The sequence below is a fragment of the Fukomys damarensis genome, unplaced genomic scaffold, assembly GCF_012274545.1.
Source record: "Fukomys damarensis isolate Sample0158 unplaced genomic scaffold, DMR_v1.0_HiC HiC_scaffold_37, whole genome shotgun sequence".
Classification (NCBI taxonomy): domain Eukaryota; kingdom Metazoa; phylum Chordata; class Mammalia; order Rodentia; family Bathyergidae; genus Fukomys; species Fukomys damarensis.
Genome location: NW_022900949.1, coordinates 12643242 through 12657456, shown reverse-complemented (window position 1 = coordinate 12657456; position 14215 = coordinate 12643242). Strand labels below are relative to the sequence as shown.

The window sequence follows — 14215 nt, the reverse complement described above, 5'->3', positions numbered from 1 at the left end:
ACATGGCTGGCCATGTTCTACTACAAATAACCTGAATTTAATATGATGATGTATTGCATTTACATATAAATTTAGGGGAAAGCCATATAAGGTACAAAGGTGAGCTTTTCTATCCCTGACTGAATAATGCTTCCCATTTATCTTGTTTAATAATTTTTCATTTTGGGGATACATGTATTTGCTACAGCCTGATGCATGCAGGGCTTCACAAATGATAGTTTTATGTGGAACAGATAGGGAGGAAAGCTTCTTATCCACTGGGCCCTGCTCTGCATGCTGTCTTGTCACCTATTTTCCTCCCACGGGGCTCTGCCTTAACCGGGGGAGAAAGTGAATAAGATGCAGTTCCTTTTTCCATGTGGGGCTCTACCTCATCTGCAGGAAGAGGTGAGTTAGGCCTGACTACAGTGATTTATAGTATAGCTCTCCCAGCATGTACCTATGTATCTAGATCCATCTTTGTAAACACGCATATATGCAAATTATGTGGATGCCCACATTTTTCTCATCCTCCTTATTCCTGGCTATTTTTCAGGATTTGTTGAGTATGTGAAATAAAATCATTTATTTGACACATTTTTATGTGTTTTATTTATGGCTTATGAGGAGAGCATCAAGTTCATATACCAAACTGAACCTAATTTCTTGGTTCTTATTAGTGTTTGCTGAGTCTTTTGTACTTTTAAAGCATATGATCTCATAGTGGCAAGTTACCCTCCTGCTTCAACTAAGTATAAATTTTTTCTCCTTTTCTTTTGACTGCTACTAACTGTTTGACTACAAAGTAACCCTGGGCTTCTTTCTGGCCGGGGCTTCTTCTATAGGTCGGGTAGCCATGCCTTCCCCTGCGGGCGCCATTGATAGTGCTCCAGCACCAGGAGGGTGACTTCTGGAAAGTGGCTGTCTTGGACTTCATATCTCTTTCTGCCGACTGGGGCCCTGTCTAAGGTTCGGGCAAGCCACCCCTTCACCTGCGGGCGCGATTGCTGCTGATCCAACCCCAGGAGGGTGAGTTTTGGGAAAGAGCCTGGCTTGGATTTCAGATCTCCCTCCATTGGCCAGGGCACAGTATATGTGTCTGGGTAGTGGCGATTACCCCTGTGGTTGCTATTGCTGCTGATCATTCGCCAGGAGGGTGAGTTCAGGAAAGTGGCTGTATTGGACTTCTGATCTCCCTCCACCAGCTGGGGCCTGGCCTATGGGCCCAGGTAGGAGTGACTTCCCTTGCGGGCGCCATTGCTGTTGCTCCAGTGCCAGGAGAGTGAATTTCGGGAAAGCGGCTGGCTTGGGCTTCAGATCTCCCTCCACCTGCGGAGGAATAGTCTATAGGTCAAGTAGCTGCGCCTAACCCTGCTGGCGCCAAACCTACTGCTCCAGCACCAGGAGGGTGATTTTAGAGAAAGCGGTGGGCTTGTAGCTCAGATCTACCTCTGCCGACCAGGGCCTGGTATATGAGTCTGGGTAGTGGCAACTACCCCTGCGCGTGACATTGCTGCTGCTCCAAAGCCAGTAGGGTGAATTTTGGGAAAGCGGCTGGTTGGATTACATATGTCCCTCTGCAGGCTGGTCACAGTATATGGGTCTGGTTAGTGGTGATTACACCTGCTGTCACCATTGTGCCCACTCCAGCACCAGAAGGTGGAGTTACAGGAAAGCAGCTGGCTTCGAATTCATATCTCCTTTTGATGGCCGGGGCCCGGTCTACGAGTGCAGGTAGCTGAGCCTTCCCCTGCTGGCCCCATTGCTGCTGCTCCAGAGCCAGGACAGTGAATTTCGGGAAAGCAGCTGGCTTGGACTTCAGATCTCCCTCCCCTGGCCAGGGCTCATTGTACAGGTCCGCATAGTGGCGACTTCCCCTGAGAGCACCATTGTGGCTGCTCCCGCACCAGGAGGGTGAGTGTTGGTAAAGCCGCTGGCTTGGAATTCAGATCTCTCTCTGCTGGCCAGGGCTTCATCTACCAGCCGGGTAGCCATGCCTTCCCCTGGGGGTGCTATTGGTGGTGCTCCAGCACCAGGAATGTGACTTTCTCAAAAGTGGCTGGCTTGGACTTCATATCTCCCTCCAATGCCCGGGGCCCTGTCTATGGGTCAGGCTAGCCACGCCTTCCCCTCTGGGTGCCATTGCTGCTGCTACAGTGCCAGTAGGGTGAGTTTTAGTAAAGTGGCTGGCTTGGACTTCAGACCTCCCTCACTTGGCCGGGTCCCGGTCTATGGGTGCGGGTAGCCACATCTTCCCCTGCGGTCCCCATTGCTGCTGATCCAGCCCCAGGAGGGTGAGTTTCATGACAAAAACTGGCTTGGATATCAGATCTCCTCAGCTGTCTGGGGCCTTGTCCATGGGTATGGGTTGCCGGGCCTTCCCTTGTGGGCTCCAAGGCTGCTGCTCTACACCAGAAGCATGAGTTTCGGGAAAGTGGCTGGCTTGGACTTCAGATCTCTCTCCGCGGGCCAGGGTCTATTCTATGGGTCTGGGGAGTGGGTACTAACCCTGTGGATGCTATTGCTGCTGCTCCAGTGCCACAAGGATGATTTTCAAGAAAGCGGCTGGCTTGAATTTCAGGTACTTCCCATGCTATTGATAATTTGTTCATAAAGTCTTTTCCTATGCTAATATCTTCAAGAGATCTACCTAAATTATCTTCCAGACAATTTAGTGTTTCAGTTTTAATATTCTTATCTTTAATGCACTTGGATTTTAGTTTAATACATGGTGAAATATACAGGTCTAGTTTTAATCTTTGGCAGGTTGAAATCCAGTTTTTCCAATTTATTAAAGAGGCTATCTTACCTCCAGTGAGGATGTTTGACTCCTTTGTCAAAGATAGGTAGCTGAGTATGTGAGGAGATGTTTTTGCATCTTCCAATCTGTTCCAATGATCCTTGGGCCTGGTTTTTGTTTGTCTGTTTTTTCTTGTTTGTTTGTTTGTTTTTGCCAGTACTATGTTATTTTTAATCACAGTGGCTTTGTAGTATAGTTTCAAGTTGGGGATTGTGATACCCAGGCCATGTCTCTGTTACCTAGAATGGCTTTTGCTATTCTAGGTCTCTTCTGATTTCAAATGAACATTTTGATTGTTTTCTCTAGTTCTATGAAATAAACTGTTTGGATTTCAACAGGGATTGCATTGAGTTTGTATAGCAGTTTTGGAGGTATGGTCATTGTCACTATATTGATTCTTCCTTCCCAGGAGCAGGGAATGTTTTTCCTTTTTCTTATATCCTCTTTAATCTCTTTTTTTAGAGTCCTGTAGTTCTCAGTGTAGAGGTCTTGTATCTCTTTCATTAGATTGCTTCCTAGATATTTCTTTTTCTTTTTTTTATTCTATTGTAAAAGGGATTGTTTCCCTAATTTGACTTTCAGTGAGTCTGTTATTTGCGTACAAGAAGGTGATTTATTTTTGAGTATTTGCCTTGTATCCACCTATTCTACAGAATCTGTCAAGTCTACAAGTCTTTTTGCAGAATTATTTGGGTCTTCTATGTAAAGTATCATATTATCAGGAAACAGTGATAGTTTAAGTTCTTTCTTTCCTATCCTCATTGCTTTTATTTATTTCTCTTGTCTAGTTGCTGTGGCTAATGTTTCCAGAGCTATATTGAACAGTGGTGATACTGGGCATCCTTGTCTTGTGCCTGATTTTAGCATGAAGATTTTCAGGTTTTGACCATTTAGTATCATATTGGCTGTTGGCTTTTCATATATAACCTTTATCAAGTTAAGATAAAGACCATCTATTCCAATTTTCTATCATGGAGCACGGAGGGTTTCTATCATGAGTGGGTGTTAAATTTTGTCAAATGTTTTTTTTGCATCTATAGAGATGATCATGTGTTTTTTCATCCTTCATTTTGTTAATAGAGTATATTACTTTAATTTATTTACCTAGGTAGAACCATCCTTGCATCCCTGGGATAAATCTTGGTCAGGGTGTATAATCTTCATGATTACCCTCTGTATTGTGTTTGATACTATCTTATTGAGGACTTTTGCATCCATGTTCATTAGCGTGGTTGGTCTATAGTTCTCTTTTTTTTTTTTTTTTTTTGGTTCAGTCTTTCCCTGGTTTTAGAATCAAAGTAATACTTGCTTCCAGGAATGAATTTAGAAGTATTGCTTCTCTTTCAATTTCATTGACAAGTTTGAAGTGTAGTGACAATAATTCTTCTCTAAATGTCTTGTAGAATTCAACAGTGAAGCCATCATTACCGGGACTTTTTTTAGTTGGTAAATTGTTAATTACATTTTCAATTTCATTGATTCTAATTGGGATGTTTAGAATTTTTACATCATCATCATTCAACTTCGGTAATTCATATGTATCTAGAAATCTGTCCATTTCTTCTATGTTATACATTTTACTAGAGTACTGGTTCTTGAAGTAAGTTAATGATCCTCTGGATTTCTGCTGAATCTGTTGTGACTTCATCTCTTTCATTCTTAATTGCATGAATTTGATGCTTTTCTTTCCTCTTTTGATAAGTTTAGCTAAGGGTTTATCGATTTCATTTATCCTTTCAAAAAAACAACTCCTTAATTCATTGATTTTTTTGTATCATTCTCTTGAAACCCAAGCAGGAAGTGGGTGCATCCTGGGAACTGCTTGCATAGGAACAGTACTGCCACTCATTACCTCCCTCAAATCTTGAATTTCTTGCTCTTATTGTTTATTATGATTTAGATCTAGAACATCTTCCCCTAAGCCTCAGGTTTTTTGAAGTTTGGTTTCTGGAAGATTAACAGATCATAGGAGCCACATACTCAGCTCCACTGATGAGTTCAGTAGCTAAGTTTTCTGTGTATAGGTGGGCCCTGGTTGAATTTGGGTCATTGAGGTGTGACCTGGAAGGATGCACCTCTCCTCCCAGGCTCCTACCCTCTCTCTCTGCTTCCTGGCTGCCATAGGTTAAGTATTGTTTTTCCTCTCCCATATCTTTTTGCTCTATTGCTTCTTCCTTGGAGCCATCCAAACACAGAAAAAAAATCCATGAGCCAAAATAAACCTCTACTCTTTAAAGTTGTGAATTTAGTATTTGGTCCCAGTGACAGGAAAGTGACTAAGATGTTATTCTGCACTCAAGCTGAGCATCCTTAAATTCTTTCAAATAATATATTGCATAACCATTTGCAGTACTGAAAGATCTTTAACAAACACTACTTCACATGGTATCACAATGTAAGGGGTAGCCTTTTAAATGTAGCCTACACAAATCTTCCAAATAAAAAATCTCTAAAATCTGAAAGTATTTGTAGTCCCAAGCATATTGGGTAAGGACAACACATTCTATAAAATGTACCATATTTAATTTATAACTAAAATACTATTTTTAAAATATTCCGTGACTTTATATAAAATAAGTCTCACCTCTAAGCTTTGGTCAGAATTAAAGAGTTTGTATCATCCTGCTAACATGCCCATCATAATCCCACATAGGAAAGCAACCAACAACTGCTACGTCAACTCTAAACTGTGTGGCTCCTGTTTGACTTTGTTGATGAAGCATTTTTTTTCTGCAGAAGCAGAAACAGATAAGATCCCACTATTTTACTGCCATTTTAAAAATAGATTATAGGGCCAGGGATTTAGCTCAGTTGTTCCACTGCCTGCCTCTCAAGAACAAGGTCCCAAGTTTGATCCCCGGTACCAAAAAAAAAAAGCATTAAAAAGCATTAAAAATAGCTTATAAGGTCATTGCTTCTGCTAGAAGGTCAAGCCTAATGAGGGGTTACAAATAAAATAATTGCATGAATTCAACAATTTTGTTAAACATATTTACCAAGACCTAATATGTACCAGGCTCTATTCTGGGTATGGGGTCTGATTTTTTTTTTGACATATAATAAAGTGTAACTTGTAAAATGCCCATCAGTGGTAGATGTCTGCTGGGGTATGGTGCAGGTGAAAGAGACAAATTTCATCATCTTGCATAACTTCACTCTCTGATTACCATCATGACCCCGGGCTTTGATTTAAGTCCCACATTTCCTCTGGAGAAACCATCATTATTCTTCTCTAACCTCGCCTCAGACCGTAAACGATTCTTAATTTAAGCAAAAAAAAAAAAAGTAAAGGTAATTGGGTCTCCAGACTCTTCTCCCTAGCAGGCAAACAAATTGCTAAGGCAGATAAAAAACAGGTCTAATGATAATTGCTCTGTGAGAATACAGAGACTCAGCTGGTCTTTTGAAGACATTGTTAATTTCTTTCCTATTTTTGACTGCTCTGCCTTGTTAATCAGCTACCTCTAAAGAACTATTGGCTGAATGATAATGTCACTGAGAAAGTACACTTTTCAAGCCACATATTGTGTAAGCATTTGATGTTGAGACCACACACACACACACACACACACACACGCACACTGTTTTGAATGATCTCATGATAGTGCTTGCTTTGGCAGCACATATACTAAAATTGAATGATCTCATGATATAATGAGGATGGTTTTGCACCTGAGGAAACAGACTCAGACAGGTTAAGGTTATGACAGGATCAGAAGGGGAAGAACACTTTAATTTTAGTGTCCTTTCTGCCATCCTGTGTCACCTAGGGCAGCATGCTGTGGGGATATAACTGTGTATGCTTGTAAGAGAGCAGACAGTTATTTGTGGCACTAGTTGAGTGATTCACCAGTTTATTTCATTTTTTGTAAAATGGTCACATCTAAAGTTCAATAACAATGAATGAGAAATGTAATTTACTTTAAATATTTACTTTAACTTTATCATAAATAAAAGATACATAGTTGAAAGAATTCCACCTTTTTTAAATCTCAACAGTTGATTTGAATGTGATAAAAATATTTTTGTAAAGAATGTCATGTTTCATCACAAAAATAGGCTAGTGGAACCCTGCTAAGATCATCATGTTCCAACACAGTGAGTGCATGGAGACTTTCCCCAGACATGGTGGGCTTCTGTGGATTGAAAAAATCTGAACCCAAGCTGGGCTATAAATATTTCTACTTCTTTGTCATTGATACATTAATGCCTATGCATATAATGGTACAGGTGAATACTTTTAGTAGGAAGTGAAAAATGAGCATAGTGAAAAGAATTAGTACATCTTTTTATTGAATTTAATGTGAAAACTGAGTATTACTGAACCACAATCTGTTTTACACAATATTGGAAATTACATTCACATTGCTGATGAATAAGGCACAGATATTCAGGTGTTGGTCATTTTACAACTGTCAGCAATTAGGGAAACCATCAACGAACTGGTGATCACTGACTTAGTGCCAGGGTCAGCAAACTCTATCTGTAAAGTGCCAAGTAGTAGATATTTCAGATTTGAGGGCCCAATTGCCTCCACCACTGTGTTACAAATGCAGCCAGAGGCACTGGGAACATGAACAAAGCTTGATGTATTCCCCAAAGCTTTATCTATGAACACTGAAATTGGATTTTCATATTATTTTCACATATCACTAATATCATTCTAAGTTTTTTTTAACAGCTAAAAATTGCAAAAGCTATACTTTGCTAAGAACCCTACAGAAACATGCTCAACTAAATTTGGCCCAAGGCCAGAATTTTCCCATAAAACTTAGAAAAATGCCAGAAAAAGGGACAGTGGGCTGAAAACAAGAAAACTCATTTAGCTGAATATTTTATGACAAAATGGAACCTTAAATAAAAATAAGTCCCCTAAGAAAACACTTATTTATTAAAAGTAACCCAAATGAGCTTCTATATTGCAGACCATACTATACACTTCTTTAGAATTTCTTTCTAATATAAAAAAATCTTTGAGTAGTTACTGCCCATATATCCCCAGATTATTCTAATTTGGGTTTTTGTAAAATGAGTTTAGAACAATGTATAATTTAATATTACTAAGTTTTTATGTCTTAACAAGAAATTCAACCATTTTAAAAAGCAAAAGTAGATTATGTTGGTGTTTGAAGTAGATTATTTTTCAGACCTTACTCACCTTCCTTACACATAGCTTTTTTTTCTCATTGAGTTTACTGGTACATTTTAGGTATACAGTACAGTTACATTCATTATTGGAATCCTGTACATTTACATGACTTGGTTCTCGTTTTTCCCCATACCCCTGCCCTCCCTTCACCCCCTCCTCCCTTCCCTTACAAAAGCTTTATTCCATTTTTTTCATTTTCTCATATTTTTTCTTTTCTCTTATTTCCTTTCCCCTACCCCTCCCACTTCCCTTATACCTTTAGTCTTTTCTTCCTATTACACATTGTCAATTATATCATTAGGATATTACTTACAGTTATAGTTTTTCACACCAGAGAAACTATTTGGTATTTACAAATGCATGACATTTATTTCACTTAAGAGTATAAACTCAATATGCATCCATTTTTCTATTAATCCAGGAAACATCAAAAAGCTGTGGTTTTTCTATAAAATGGAATATGCATAGCTTTTTTATGTTTCCTGGATTAAACTCACTAGTGATTCTCTCTCACTACTTGAAGATAAACCTGAAAATCAGAGTACAAGTATTCTAAACATCTGGAATGTGCTAGACTTTCATATAAATTTATTTTATTTTAATTTAGGGTTAATAATTCATAATTTTAACCAAAATCCCAACATCCTTAGTCACCCAGCTAGAAAACTCAATCCTAAAATTTATGTAGAACCAGAAAATAGCCAGCATATCTAAACAAAACCTGAACAAAAAAGGAATCAAAGCAAGAGGCAATATACTCTCAGATGTCAAAGCTAGAGTAATACAAATTGTATGGTACTGGGATAAAGCTAGATACGCTGATGAATGGGATAAAATAAGAGGCAGAAACAGCCCCAGGAAGTTTTAGTCATCTGTTCTTGGAAAAAGAGGGAATAAAATAAAATCAAACCCTGGAGAAAAATAACTTCTTTATCAGAGTGCTGTTAAAACTGGTTATCCAGGTCCAGGATTTAGCTCAGTGGTTCTGCCTCCTGTTTTGCAAGCACAAGGACCCAAGTTTGATCCCCAGTACAAAAAGAAAAAAACAAGAATTTAAAAAACTGGTTGTCCATTGCAGAAGAATGGATGCAAATCCATATCTCTCACCCTGTGATAAATCAAATGAAAATGGATCAAAGACATATATACAAACAGAAACACTGAATCTGCTAAAATATAAAATAGGTAAAATTATTGAAGATACAGACACAGGCAGACTTTGTGAACAGACTCCCAAATGAAAAATAAATATTTCTTAGAAAAATTGCTGCAGTTACTCCATAGACAGAAGACTAATTTCTACAATATATAAGGGAAAAAAGAATATTAGAACCTCCTAAAGCAAAAGACCAAAACAAAAATGGAATACTAAAATGAATAGACATTTTAAGTTCACTTTTACAGGAAATATCTCTGCATTTTGACAATTTGAGAAATGCAAATAAAAAAGCATTGCAATTCAGTCTTACTCTAGTAAGAAAGACTGGCATCATAAGCACAAAAGAGTGGGGCTGAGAGAAAGGAAAGCAAATGAGGTTGTGGGGATACAGGAATCCTGCTAAACTGACTGCAAGAATGCAACACGTACTGTAGTCTAAGTACAATAAAAATCAGTATGAGAATCCCTCAAAAAACTAAATATGGGAAATCCATTTGACACAGCTATGACTCCTAAATTTCTCCCTTACAGAGTTAAAATCATATTACAGTAATATATACATATCCATGATTATAGCAGCAAAATTCCCAATTAGCTAAATCTTAGAAGTGGCCCCTATTGCACTGAACAAGGGCATAGTAACAATATGTGCTATGTATATACAATGGAATATTAATCATAAATAATTACAAATATGAGTCATTTTAAACAAAATATAGGCACCTTGAGTCCATGAATCTAGTTGAAGTAAATGAGACACAAAACATTAATTAACACATGTTCTTTTTTATGTGAAAAACTCAAAATACATGGAATGTAAAGAGCAAAATAAAGAGAGATAGTAGGAAATGGAAAGGTAGACTGGGTATGGGAAATAGATCTGGAGAAAAGGAGACAGTTGAAAGTGAAGGGAAAGTAGAGTAAAAATGATGAAGACATCTCACACACACACACACACAAGCATGCACACACATGCACATACACACACACATATTGTTTCCCAAGAAAACTTCTAAATATATTTTATGTTTTTCTTTTATTAATTTGTACTTGCTTTTATCATTCTGTATTATTCCCTTTACTTGGGTGAGAGTTACATTCTCTAGTTGTTATTTTATCATGTAAGAAAGAATTAAATAACTCAGTCTAAACTGAAAAAAAATGCTTATCATCTCAGCAATGCTCAGATCCTTGAATTTCTAGCTATCTTCTGTTAATGTTCTTTAGCCCTGGAGCTCAGAGCAGTTTTCAAGGCAGTTAACTCTTCTGTGTAATACTGTATGATTTTGCATTTACTGCAAGCCATTTTGCAATTATCATAATCTAGATAAGGTTTAGCTCAAATAGTGAATCTTTATGTGAAGGTTGAATTATCAACATTGGCTTATGAATTGTAACATGTATGTGTTCTGCCAAAGCGAACATACAAATTATGACATTAAGTGATAGGTAAAGCTGTGAGAGAAGAGATCAAGAAGGAAACATTCTGTATTTTCTCCTTAATTACTATTTTTTTTTTGATACTGGGGATTGAATTTGGGTCTTTGCACTTGCAAGGCAGGCCACCAAACTCCTGAGCTAAATCCCTGGCCTGGTCCTTAATTACTATAAACCTAAAACCTTTTTTAAAAAATAAAGTATATGCATTTAAAATATATATTTCTCAGTTTGGTAGACACTTGCCCAATAGCACCACTGAACATTTGAAAAGTGGCTGCTCCAGATAAAGATGTCATATAAATGCAAACTTTACAATGAGTTTCAAAGAGTTTGTATAATAGAACATATTTATAAACTATCAATAATGCTATGCTAAATTCATGTCATGATAGTACTGTTTTGATTCTATTCCTTTAAAAACAATATTTAAGTAATTTTTAAATGAAGGGCTTTCATGTCTATTAACATGTATATCAGAAAATCTACTACTACTACTTAAACACACACCCACGTGTATGTGTGACTGAGACTCCCCCAAAATTTTCTGACCTCTAATTTTCTGGAGCTGTCTTCTGTAACTTGAATCAGAGTATTGTAATGAACTCAATTGTATCTCTTCAAGAAGTCCATCGGAGTCTGACATGCCCTACCTACAAATGTGACCTTATTTGAAAGCAGCATGGGTCCAGACACAATCGTGCTAAAAGATGTTCAGGAGAGCAGGTCCAGTTCAACCTGACTGGCTTAATGAAAAGATCACATGATGAGAGTGAAGATTACAGTGCATCCTATGGCAGCCCAAGATTTTCCATGCATTGATGGCCACCACCAAAAGCTAAAAACAAATACAGACAGAATATACCCAATGTCAAAGGAAACATGAGTCTGCTCAATTTTTCATTACGTACACCTAGGTATCTAGGAATATATATCAATGAAAAGTTTATGAGTTCAATCATATGTACTGAAAAAGGATGAGCAAGAAAAGAAAAGAAAAAAATCCAAGAAATGTTAAAAGTATAATTTTGTTCAAGTACAATGAGTTTCTGGGATGGATCTGCAAATAAGAAATAATAAAGTTGCAGTAGTGACAATTTTTATTTTTATTAGATAAGGAACAATGTGTGACATGTTCAAATCACCAGTATGCCAACACTCAGTGAATCCACTGCCTCCAAAAAGCTGTGACTTTTCTGGCACATAAAAATCCTTTGGGAAAAGCTCTGGCTAGCACTGGCCTGCGTCTCACTGTTCTCACAGATTTTGTTCCTGGGCTCTTTGTGAAGCCATAAGACACTCTCGTTATCAAGGCCAACAACTGGGCTCTCATTTACATCCTGCTAATCTCCCTCATTAACTGTTTGCTCTGCTCCTTCCTCTTCATTGGCCATCCCAAGACAGCCACTTGCATCCTCCAGCAAAGCAAATTTGGAGTTGTGTTCACTATGTCTGTTTCCACTGTCTTGGCAAAAACTGTAGTTCTGGCTCTTCAAGTACCATTCCAGGCAGAAGGATGAGTCAGTTGCTGGTACCAGGGGCACCTAACTGTATTATCCACATCTGCTCCCTGATTCAATTCATTATCTGTGGAGTCTGGATGGGAACAAGTCCACCCTACATTGATACAGATGAACACTCTGAACATGGCCTCATCATCATCTTGTACAACACGGGCTTGTTTACTGCCTTCTACTACGTCCTGGGATACTCATTCTCCCAGGCCTTGGCAAGCTTCATTGTGGCTTTCCTGGAGGAGAACCTGTCTGACACACTTAATGAAGCCATGTTCCTAATGTGAAGCATGCTGGTGTTCTGCAGTGTGTGGGTCAGTTTCCTCCCTGTGTACCATAGCACCAAGGGGAAGGTCATGTTGGCCATGGAGGTCTCCATCTTGGCTTCCAGTACAGGTCTGCTAGGCTGCATCTGTGGTCTAAAGTACTACATTATTACTTTAAGTCCAGCGAGAAATTCTCTGCATGGGTTCCGAGATAAAACACATCTTAAGCATTCTAAACTTTAAACATATTTCTGAAAATACGTAGCAAGCCTACACATTTATTTCTCATTGATATTAGCTTATAATTTAGGATTTATTTCAATGAATAAGTGATTCTAACTTCTTTCTCTAACAGTAGTACAGTCACTACAGCCTATAATTATCACCTTTTCAATGAAAATTTATTCTGGATTTTGTTTTGTTTCCTTCCATTAAAGCTACAATTAATCCTATTATTTCTGCTTGTAATTATATTATTCATTTTATCTTGTCTTTCCCTTAGCATTCTGAATTTTTTGTAATTTCTTTAATATACTAAATCCATGTTTTCACTCCACTGTATAGCATTATTTGGTACATAGATTTCTACTTTTCAAATTTTATTTTTTTTATTTTTTTCTCATTGAGTTTATTGGTACTTTTTAGGTATACAGTACAGTTACATTCATCATTGGGATCTTGTACCTTCACATGACAGGTCTTGGTTCTCATTTTTCCCTATACCCCTGCCCTCCCTTCACAATCTCCACCATTCCCTATTTACAAAGACTTTTTTCCATTTTTTCATTTTCTCAGATTTTTTCATTTCCCTTATTTCCTTTCCCCTAGCCTTTCCACTTCACCGCCACCTTTAGCGCTTTCCTTCCTATTTCATATTGTCAATTATACCATTTGGATCTTATTTACACTTATAGCTTTTTACACCAGAGAAATTATTTGGTATTTACACATGTGTGACTTATTTATTTCACTTGAGTATGGCCTCAACATGCATTCATTTTCCTATGAATGAGTCTAATTTCTCATTCTCTATGGTTAAGTAGCATTCCATCTTATAGAAAAACTACATCTTTATCCAGTCTCCAACTGATGGGCAATTGGGCTGTTGCCAAGTTTTACCTATTACAAACTGTACTGCTATAAACAAGAGTGTGCATATATCACTGTGGTATGATTCTTTTAATTCTTTTGGAAAGATACCCATTTTCAAATTTTATTATTGCAATATTTCTGAGGCCATTTTTGCAGTATTTTCTCCAGTATAGCTTTAGAAGTCTAGAATTGGCTTATCATATACAATTATAAATCATGTTTATTGCAGGATAGCAAGTATTTAGTTCACAGTTTAATCTGGTGTTGTGGCTTGTGTCTAGATGTTTCCCCAAATTCTCATGCAGTCATAGGTGAGACATTTTCTGAGAGGGTTGGATCTACAGTGTGTGATGCTGGGATTAAGAGTAGGTGGTTACTAAATCAGCCCACTGATTTGTTTGTCACCACTCTAATCTCTGTAGCATACATAGAACATAAATTGGCAGAAAGGAGCTGCTAAGGTCCCTTGCTTGCTCTCACCTGCCTACTTGCTGTGGACTATTTCTCCTCAGCAATGCCAACTGTCTTGGAGGTAGCCAACAATGAATTTAAACCTCTACAAACTCTGAGCCAAGCTCAGGTATTAATTTTGGTTAATTTTGGGGTGTCAGGAATGTTGTCTCAGCAATGAGAAAAGTAACTAAGACATTTCAGGAGGTACTGGTAGATACACAATAGTGAGCTTTCCCATCCATGCTCAGATAGCTTTTTCTATTGCTCCTTGTTTAATCATCCATTATTCATATTAGATATATGTGTAAATTTTGTATGCAACATACATGCAATAAATTCATATTTATCCCTGAGTACTGTTTACAA

General features: G+C 37.9%; 1 pseudogene; it reads left to right on the top strand.

Annotated features, from left to right (window-relative positions):
• The first annotated feature begins 6904 nt into the window (after positions 1-6904).
• Positions 6905-12547, top strand: LOC104851373 (annotated as a pseudogene).
• The last annotated feature ends 1668 nt before the right edge of the window (positions 12548-14215 follow it).